Source organism: Bufo bufo, chromosome 1 (genome assembly GCF_905171765.1).
Source record: "Bufo bufo chromosome 1, aBufBuf1.1, whole genome shotgun sequence".
NCBI lineage: Eukaryota > Metazoa > Chordata > Amphibia > Anura > Bufonidae > Bufo > Bufo bufo.
The window spans coordinates 838,611,785-838,621,545 of NC_053389.1; positions in this window are offsets into that span (position 1 = coordinate 838,611,785).

Genomic DNA, 9,761 nt, shown 5'->3' on the forward strand with positions numbered 1-9,761 from the left:
ACAGGATATACAGGCAGGTTGTCAGCAGTAATAGATGTTCCTGTAGTATAAGGTGTGATCTCATGTCTGATCACATGTCATTATATCAGTGATGTCATCAGCAGGGGGCGGGGCTGTGACAACCTCTCAGACAGGATATACAGGCAGGTTGTCAGCAGTAATAGATGTTCCTGTAGTATAAGGTGTGTGATCTCATGTCTGATCACATGTCAGTATATCAGTGATGTCATCAGCAGGGGCGGGGCTCTGACAACCTCTCAGACAGGATATACAGGCAGGTTGTCAGCAGTAATAGATGTTCCTGTAGTATAAGGTGTGTGATCTCATGTCTGATCACATGTCATTATATCAGTGATGTCATCAGCAGGGGGCGGGGCTGTGACTACCTCTCAGACAGGATATACAGGCAGGTTGTCAGCAGTAATAGATGTTCCTGTAGTATAAGGGGTGTGATCTCATGTCTGATCACATGTCATTATATCAGTGATGTCATCAGCAGGAGGCGGGGCTGTGACAACCTCTCAGACAGGATATACAGGCAGGTTGTCAGCAGTAATAGATGTTCCTGTAGTATAAGGTGTGATCTCATGTCTGATCACATGTCATTATATCAGTGATGTCATCAGCAGGGGGCGGGGCTGTGACAACCTCTCAGACAGGATATACAGGCAGGTTGTCAGCAGTAATAGATGTTCCTGTAGTATAAGGTGTGTGGATCTCATGTCTGATCACATGTCAGTATATCAGTGATGTCATCAGCAGGGGCGGGGCTCTGACAACCTCTCAGACAGGATATACAGGCAGGTTGTCAGCAGTAATAGATGTTCCTGTAGTATAAGGTGTGTGATCTCATGTCTGATCACATGTCATTATATCAGTGATGTCATCAGCAGGGGGCGGGGCTGTGACTACCTCTCAGACAGGATATACAGGCAGGTTGTCAGCAGTAATAGATGTTCCTGTAGTATAAGGTGTGTGGATCTCATGTCTGATCACATGACATTATATCAGTGATGTCATCAGCAGGGGGCGGGGCTGTGACTACCTCTCAGACAGGATATACAGGCAGGTTGTCAGCAGTAATAGATGTTCCTGTAGTATAAGGTGTGAGGATCTCATGTCTGATCACATGTCAGTATATCAGTGATGTCATCAGCAGGAGGCGGGGCTGTGACAACCTCTCAGACAGGATATACAGGCAGGTTGTCAGCAGTAATAGATGTTCCTGTAGTATAAGGTGTGATCTCATGTCTGATCACATGTCATTATATCAGTGATGTCATCAGCAGGGGGCGGGGCTGTGACAACCTCTCAGACAGGATATACAGGCAGGTTGTCAGCAGTAATAGATGTTCCTGTAGTATAAGGTGTGTGATCTCATGTCTGATCACATGTCATTATATCAGTGATGTCATCAGCAGGGGGCGGGGCTGTGACTACCTCTCAGACATGATATACAGGCAGGTTGTCAGCAGTAATAGATGTTCCTGTAGTATAAGGTGTGGATCTCATGTCTGATCACATGTCATTATATCAGTGATGTCATCAGCAGGGGGCGGGGCTGTGACAACCTCTCAGACAGGATATACAGGCAGGTTGTCAGCAGTAATAGATGTTCCTGTGGTATAAGGTGTGTGATCTCATGTCTGATCACATGTCATTATATCAGTGATGTCATCAGCAGGGGGCGGGGCTGTGACTACCTCTCAGACAGGATATACAGGCAGGTTGTCAGCAGTTATAGATGTTCCTGTAGTATAAGGTGTGTGATCTCATGTCTGATCACATGACATTATATCAGTGATGTCATCAGCAGGGGGCGGGGCTGTGACTACCTCTCAGACAGGATATACAGGCAGGTTGTCAGCAGTAATAGATGTTCCTGTAGTATAAGGTGTGGATCTCATGTCTGATCACATGTCATTATATCAGTGATGTCATCAGCAGGGGGCGGGGCTGTGACTACCTCTCAGACAGGATATACAGGCAGGTTGTCAGCAGTAATAGATGTTCCTGTAGTATAAGGTGTGTGATCTCATGTCTGATCACATGACATTATATCAGTGATGTCATCAGCAGGGGGCGGGGCTGTTCTACCTCTCAGACAGGATATACAGGCAGGTTGTCAGCAGTAATAGATGTTCCTGTAGTATAAGGTGTGTGATCTCATGTCTGATCACATGTCATTATATCAGTGATGTCATCAGCAGGGGGCGGGGCTGTGACTACATCTCAGACAGGATATACAGGCAGGTTGTCAGCAGTAATAGATGTTCCTGTAGTATAAGGTGTGTGATCTCATGTCTGATCACATGTCAGTATATCAGTGATGTCATCAGCAGGGGGCGGGGCTGTGACTACCTCTCAGACAGGATATACAGGCAGGTTGTCAGCAGTAATAGATGTTCCTGTAGTATAAGGTGTGTGATCTCATGTCTGATCACATGTCATTATATCAGTGATGTCATCAGCAGGGGGCGGGGCTGTGACTACCTCTCAGACAGGATATACAGGCAGGTTGTCAGCAGTAATAGATGTTCCTGTAGTATAAGGTGTGTGGATCTCATGTCTGATCACATGACATTATATCAGTGATGTCATCAGCAGGGGGCGGGGCTGTGACTACCTCTCAGACAGGATATACAGGCAGGTTGTCAGCAGTAATAGATGTTCCTGTAGTATAAGGTGTGAGGATCTCATGTCTGATCACATGTCAGTATATCAGTGATGTCATCAGCAGGAGGCGGGGCTGTGACAACCTCTCAGACAGGATATACAGGCAGGTTGTCAGCAGTAATAGATGTTCCTGTAGTATAAGGTGTGATCTCATGTCTGATCACATGTCATTATATCAGTGATGTCATCAGCAGGGGGCGGGGCTGTGACAACCTCTCAGACAGGATATACAGACAGGTTGTCAGCAGTAATAGATGTTCCTGTAGTATAAGGTGTGGATCTCATGTCTGATCACATGTCATTATATCAGTGATGTCATCAGCAGGGGGCGGGGCTGTGACTACCTCTCAGACAGGATATACAGGCAGGTTGTCAGCAGTAATAGATGTTCCTGTGGTATAAGGTGTGTGATCTCATGTCTGATCACATGTCATTATATCAGTGATGTCATCAGCAGGGGGCGGGGCTGTGACTACCTCTCAGACAGGATATACAGGCAGGTTGTCAGCAGTTATAGATGTTCCTGTAGTATAAGGTGTGTGATCTCATGTCTGATCACATGACATTATATCAGTGATGTCATCAGCAGGGGGCGGGGCTGTGACTACCTCTCAGACAGGATATACAGGCAGGTTGTCAGCAGTAATAGATGTTCCTGTAGTATAAGGTGTGGATCTCATGTCTGATCACATGTCATTATATCAGTGATGTCATCAGCAGGGGGCGGGGCTGTGACTACCTCTCAGACAGGATATACAGGCAGGTTGTCAGCAGTAATAGATGTTCCTGTAGTATAAGGTGTGTGATCTCATGTCTGATCACATGACATTATATCAGTGATGTCATCAGCAGGGGGCGGGGCTGTTCTACCTCTCAGACAGGATATACAGGCAGGTTGTCAGCAGTAATAGATGTTCCTGTAGTATAAGGTGTGTGATCTCATGTCTGATCACATGTCATTATATCAGTGATGTCATCAGCAGGGGGCGGGGCTGTGACTACATCTCAGACAGGATATACAGGCAGGTTGTCAGCAGTAATAGATGTTCCTGTAGTATAAGGTGTGTGATCTCATGTCTGATCACATGTCAGTATATCAGTGATGTCATCAGCAGGGGGCGGGGCTGTGACTACCTCTCAGACAGGATATACAGGCAGGTTGTCAGCAGTAATAGATGTTCCTGTAGTATAAGGTGTGTGATCTCATGTCTGATCACATGTCATTATATCAGTGATGTCATCAGCAGGGGGCGGGGCTGTGACAACCTCTCAGACAGGATATCAGCATTTCTACTGTGAACACGGCTCTAAAATGGCGCAGGCAGCCCTCCCATTGTTTTTAATGGAAGGCCACACTCAGGGCTGTCTTTAATATTGATTGGACCCTGGGCAAGAATTTACCTGGGCCCCCAGGATCCCACACCCTAGCAGCAATCACACATACAGCCTCATCAATACAATGCACAGGAATGTATATCATCGCCAACCACTGCTGTCCCATAGAGAAGCGTTGGGAGGATATTGCGCATGCGCAGCTTCATGGAGATGCTTGGAAGCAATGCATGTCTATGAGGAGTGTTTAGCGTGAATGCCAGGGTTGTACATTGTACAACACTGGACTAGGAAGCCTGACGAGTGCCCGCCCGACGAGTGGCCGCCCGACGAGTGGCCGCCCGACGAGTGGCCGCCCGACGAGTGGCCGCCCGACGAGTGGCCGCCCGACGAGTGGCCGCCCGACGAGTGGCCGCCCGACGAGTGGCCGCCCGACGTGTTGCTTGGCAGTAAATGTAAATACTGAAAGAAAGACGTTCCGGCTTCACTGAAAATACTTGAGGCTTCATTTGATCCCGTGCAGTAAGAACCAACGTACAGCGATGCAGAGAACGGAGCGGTTTGGGATCACTATAGGTGCGGATCCTTAGTCATGATGTGCATCAGTGGGAGGTGAAGTCGAGACTAAACAGTGACCCCCCCTGAGATCCGGTGCAGGACGCTCCTCCTGATGACGTCCTCCACAGGTAAAGTGCAGGACAAGGACAACGCGCCAAGAGACACAGAAAGGAAGATAAAATCTACAAATTACAGTAATAATAAAAAGGGAAGTATAAATGTTAGTAATGTCGGATAGTATCAGGACGCCGGTTCAGTCCTGACGGGATCCGTGAGCCTAATTTGAAGATCCGGAAGCGCTCGCGATTGACCAGCTTCTTCTTGTGATCACGGCCTCGGCCTGGTCTGTTAACCCTCTCCACCCCTTGTACGGACATGCTGTCTGTATTACCATTATGGACCGCAGCGAAATGCAGACTTGCGGCAGAAACACTATTTATGTTAGCATGGGGTACATCAGAGATATGACGGCAGATTCGGACTTTTAAGCAGTTTGATGTGCACCCGACGTGCTGCAGATTACACAGGGAACATGTTATGCCGTGTACCACGTATGTAATGTATTGCTGAGTAGTGTGAGTGGTTACTAGTGGACAGAATATGTGAGCAACATGTGCATCTTATATGTCCACATATAAAATTACCTATATGTCTCGTCTTCACCTCCCACTGATGCACATCACGACTAAGGATCCGCACCTATAGTGATCCGAAACCGCTCCGTTCTCTGCATCGCTGTACGTTGGTTTTTACTGCACGGGATCAAATGAAGCCTCAAGTATTTTTCAGTGAAGCCGGAACGTCTTTCTTTCTATTGGAATCTGCTGTGCACCTAAGGTTCAGGGCGAGGTCCGGGCTCCTGTGGACGAGCGCGACATTCTCCAGTGTTGCTCCTAAATGTAAATACTTCCTTTTTTTCTGAGAAGGCAGTGTTTACATTAAAAAGCTTGCAGAGACTATAGACACCGGAACTACGACGCTTAGCTGTTGTGGTTCTGGTGACTGTAGTGTCCCTTAATATAGAGGGAAAAAAAGAATCAGCACAAAAGTATCAACTAAGGGCTCTTTCACACTTGCGTTGTCCGGATCCGGCGTGTACTTCACTTGCCGGAATTACACGCCGGATCCGGAAAAACGCAAGTGAACTGAAAGCATTTGAAGACGGATCCGTCTTCAAAATGCGTTCAGTGTTGCTATGGCAGCCAGGACGCTATTAAAGTCCTGGCTGCCATAGTAGTAGTGGGGAGCAGGGGAGCAGTGTACTTACCGTCCGTGCGGCTCCCGGGGCGCTCCAGAATGGCGTCCAGGCGCCCCATGCGCATGGATCACATGTCCATGCGCTTGGGGCGCCCTGACGTCACTCTGGAGCGCCCAGGGAGCCGCACGGACGGTAAGTACACTGCTCCCCTGCTCCCCACTACACTTTACCATGGCTGCCAGGACTTTAGCGTCCTGGCAGCCATGGTAACCATTCAGAAAAAGCTAAACGTCGGATCCAGCAATGCGCCGAAACGACGTTTAGCTTAAGGTCGGATCCGGATAAATGCCTTCCAATGGGCATTAATTCCGGATCCGGCCTTGCGGCAAGTCTTCAGGATTTTTGGTCGGAGCAAAAAGCGCAGCATGCTGCGGTATTTTCTCCGGCCAACAAACGTTCCGGTCCGGAACTGAAGACGTCCTAATGCATCCTGAACGGATTTCTCTCCATTCAGAATGCATTAGGATAATCCTGATCAGGATTCTTCCGGCATAGAGCCCCGACGACGGAACTCTATGCCGGAAGACAATAACGCAGGTGTGAAAGAGCCCTAATATGGCCGTATCATTATTCAAAAAATTTAAAAAGCTCAACTTCTGACCCAAATATATAGTATTTTTTTTTTTTACAATACTCAGATAATACTGTAATACTAACCCCTCCATCCACTCCTCCCCCCCCCTCACCCACCTTCTCCAACCCCCCAGCACCCTTACTCACATAAAACAAGTAATATATATAATATAGCTGACAGTGAAGACTCCAGCGGCTCAGGATCAGTGCTCTGGGCAGCTGGGCTCATGCTGGAAGTGGGCACCGCTCTGCAGGAAGGAGACCGGGGATGGAAGTGGGCACCGCTCTGCAGGAAGGAGACCGGGGATGGAAGTGGGCACCGCTCTGGAGGAAGGAGACCGGGGATGGAAGTGGGCACCGCTCTGCAGGAAGGAGACCGGGGATGGAAGTGGGCACCGCTCTGCAGGAAGGAGACCGGGGATGGAAGTGGGCACCGCTCTGCAGGAAGGAGACCGGGGATGGAAGTGGGCACCGCTCTGGAGGAAGGAGACCGGGGATGGAAGTGGGCACCGCTCTGCAGGAAGGAGACCGGGGATGGAAGTGGGCACCGCTCTGGAGGAAGGAGACCGGGGATGGAAGTGGGCACCGCTCTGCAGGAAGGAGACCGGGGATGGAAGTGGGCACCGCTCTGCAGGAAGGAGACCGGGGATGGAAGTGGGCACCGCTCTGCAGGAAGGAGACCGGGGATGGAAGTGGGCACCGCTCTGCAGGAAGGAGATCGGGGATGGAAGTGGGCACCGCTCTGCAGGAAGGAGACCGGGGCTGGAAGTGGGCACCGCTCTGCAGGAAGGAGACCGGGGCTGGAAGTGGGCACCGCTCTGCAGGAAGGAGACCGGGGCTGGAAGTGGGCACCGCTCTGCAGGAAGGAGACCGGGGCTGGAAGTGGGCACCGCTCTGCAGGAAGGAGACCGGGGCTGGAAGTGGGCACCGCTCTGCAGGAAGGAGACCGGGGCTGGAAGTGGGCACCGCTCTGCAGGAAGGAGACCGGGGCTGGAAGTGGGCACCGCTCTGCAGGAAGGAGACCGGGGATGGAAGTGGGCACCGCTCTGCATGAAGGAGACCGGGGATGGAAGTGGGCACCGCTCTGCAGGAAGGAGACCGGGGATGGAAGTGGGCACCGCTCTGCAGGAAGGAGACCGGGGATGGAAGTGGGCACCGCTCTGCAGGAAGGAGACCGGGGATGGAAGTGGGCACCGCTCTGCAGGAAGGAGACCGGGGCTGGAAGTGGGCACCGCTCTGCAGGAAGGAGATCGGGGATGGAAGTGGGCACCGCTCTGGAGGAAGGAGACCGGGGATGGAAGTGGGCACCGCTCTGCAGGAAGGAGACCGGGGATGGAAGTGGGCACCGCTCTGCAGGAAGGAGATCGGGGATGGAAGTGGGCACCGCTCTGCAGGAAGGAGATCGGGGATGGAAGTGGGCACCGCTCTGCAGGAAGGAGACCGGGGCTCGGCTCACCCTAGTGTTGCAGTGCCTCTGTGCAGTGTGGGACCGGGGTACTTAGGGCCCACCAGTGTAACTGATTCTGGGGGCCACCTTAGGGCTCCTGAACACTAACTTTTTTCCCCCATGTCTGTACCGTTCAATTCACTTCAATGGGGCTGAAAATAAAAAATAAAGACTCCGTGTGCATTCTGTGTCTGTAGGTCTTTTCCATCACATTATACACAGCACGTATCCGTGGTTACTACCACCGTGTAATCCAGCAGCGGTGGCCGTGCTCGCACACTATAGGTAGAGGTGTTGGCCTATGAGCACTTCCAGCCTTTCCCTATAGTGTGCGAGCACGGCCACCGCTGCTGGATTACACGGTGGTAGTAACCACGGATACGTGCTGTGTGTAATGTGATGGAAAGGAGGCAATATGGAGAATCCCAATACATTAGGAAGTGCAGGATAAATGCCATTTACTGAAGTGAGACAAACCCTTTAACCCATAGAGGACCTTTTATGGGTCCAGACATTATAAAATAAGTGGCACGTTAGGTAGGCATCAAACAGGGATCTAATAGAGCCTACTATTATTCCTGGGCGCGGCTCCGTTCGCCCGCTGTGCCCCTGTTTAATTATCGCACCTGTTATACAAATTACTAGCATCGGAACAGGGAGCAGACGCCAGGGTTTCTCAATGTGCGTCTCCTTCCCCCTGCGATGTCCAATCACAGCCAGAGAGAAAATACCGCCAGAGACATTACATCACATGTGACTGATATCAGCCGCTCCTCTTATAACGCTCCAGCACTGATATAACCTCCAGAGATATTACATCCTATGTGACTGATATCAGCCGCTCCTCTTATGATGTAATGTCTCTGGAGGTTATATCAGTGCTGGAGCGTTATATGTGACTGATATCAGCCGCTCCTCTTATAACGCTCCAGCACTGATATAACCTCCAGAGACATTACATCACATGTGACTGATATCAGCCGCTCCTCTTATAACGCTCCAGCACTGATATAACCTCCAGAGACATTACATCACATGTGACTGATATCAGCCGCTCCTCTTATAACGCTCCAGCGCTGATATAACCTCCAGAGACATTACATTATATGTGACTGATATCAGCCGCTCCTCTTATAACGCTCCAGCGCTGATATAACCTCCAGAGACATTACATCATATGTGACTGATATCAGCCGCTCCTCTTATAACGCTCCAGTACTGATATAACCTCCAGAGACATTACATCATATGTGACTGATATATCAGTACTGGAGCGTTATAAGAGGAGCGGCTGATATCAGTCACATATGATGTAATGTCTCTGGAGGTTATATCAGTACTGGAGCGTTATAAGAGGAGCGGCTGATATCAGTCACATAGGATGTAATGTCTCTGGAGGTTATATCAGTACTGGAGCATTATAAGAGGAGAGGCTGATATCAGTCACATATGATGTAATGTCTCTGGAGGTTATAACGCTCCAGCCCTGATATAACCTCCAGAGACATTACATCACATGTGACTGATATCAGCCGCTCCTCTTATAACGCTCCAGTACTGATATAACCTCCAGAGACATTACATCATATGTGACTGATATCAGCCTCTCCTCTTATAATGCTCCAGTACTGATATAACCTCCAGAGACATTACATCACATGTGACTGATATCAGCCGCTCCTCTTATAACGCTCCAGTACTGATATAACCTCCAGAGACATTACATGATATGTGACTGATATCAGCCGCTCCTCTTATAACGCTCCAGTGCTGATATAACCTCCAGAGACATTACATCATATGTGACTGATATCAGCCGCTCCTCTTATAACGCTCCAGTACTGATATAACCTCCAGAGACATTACATCACATGTGACTGATATCAGCCGCTCCTCTTATAACGCTCCAGTACTGAT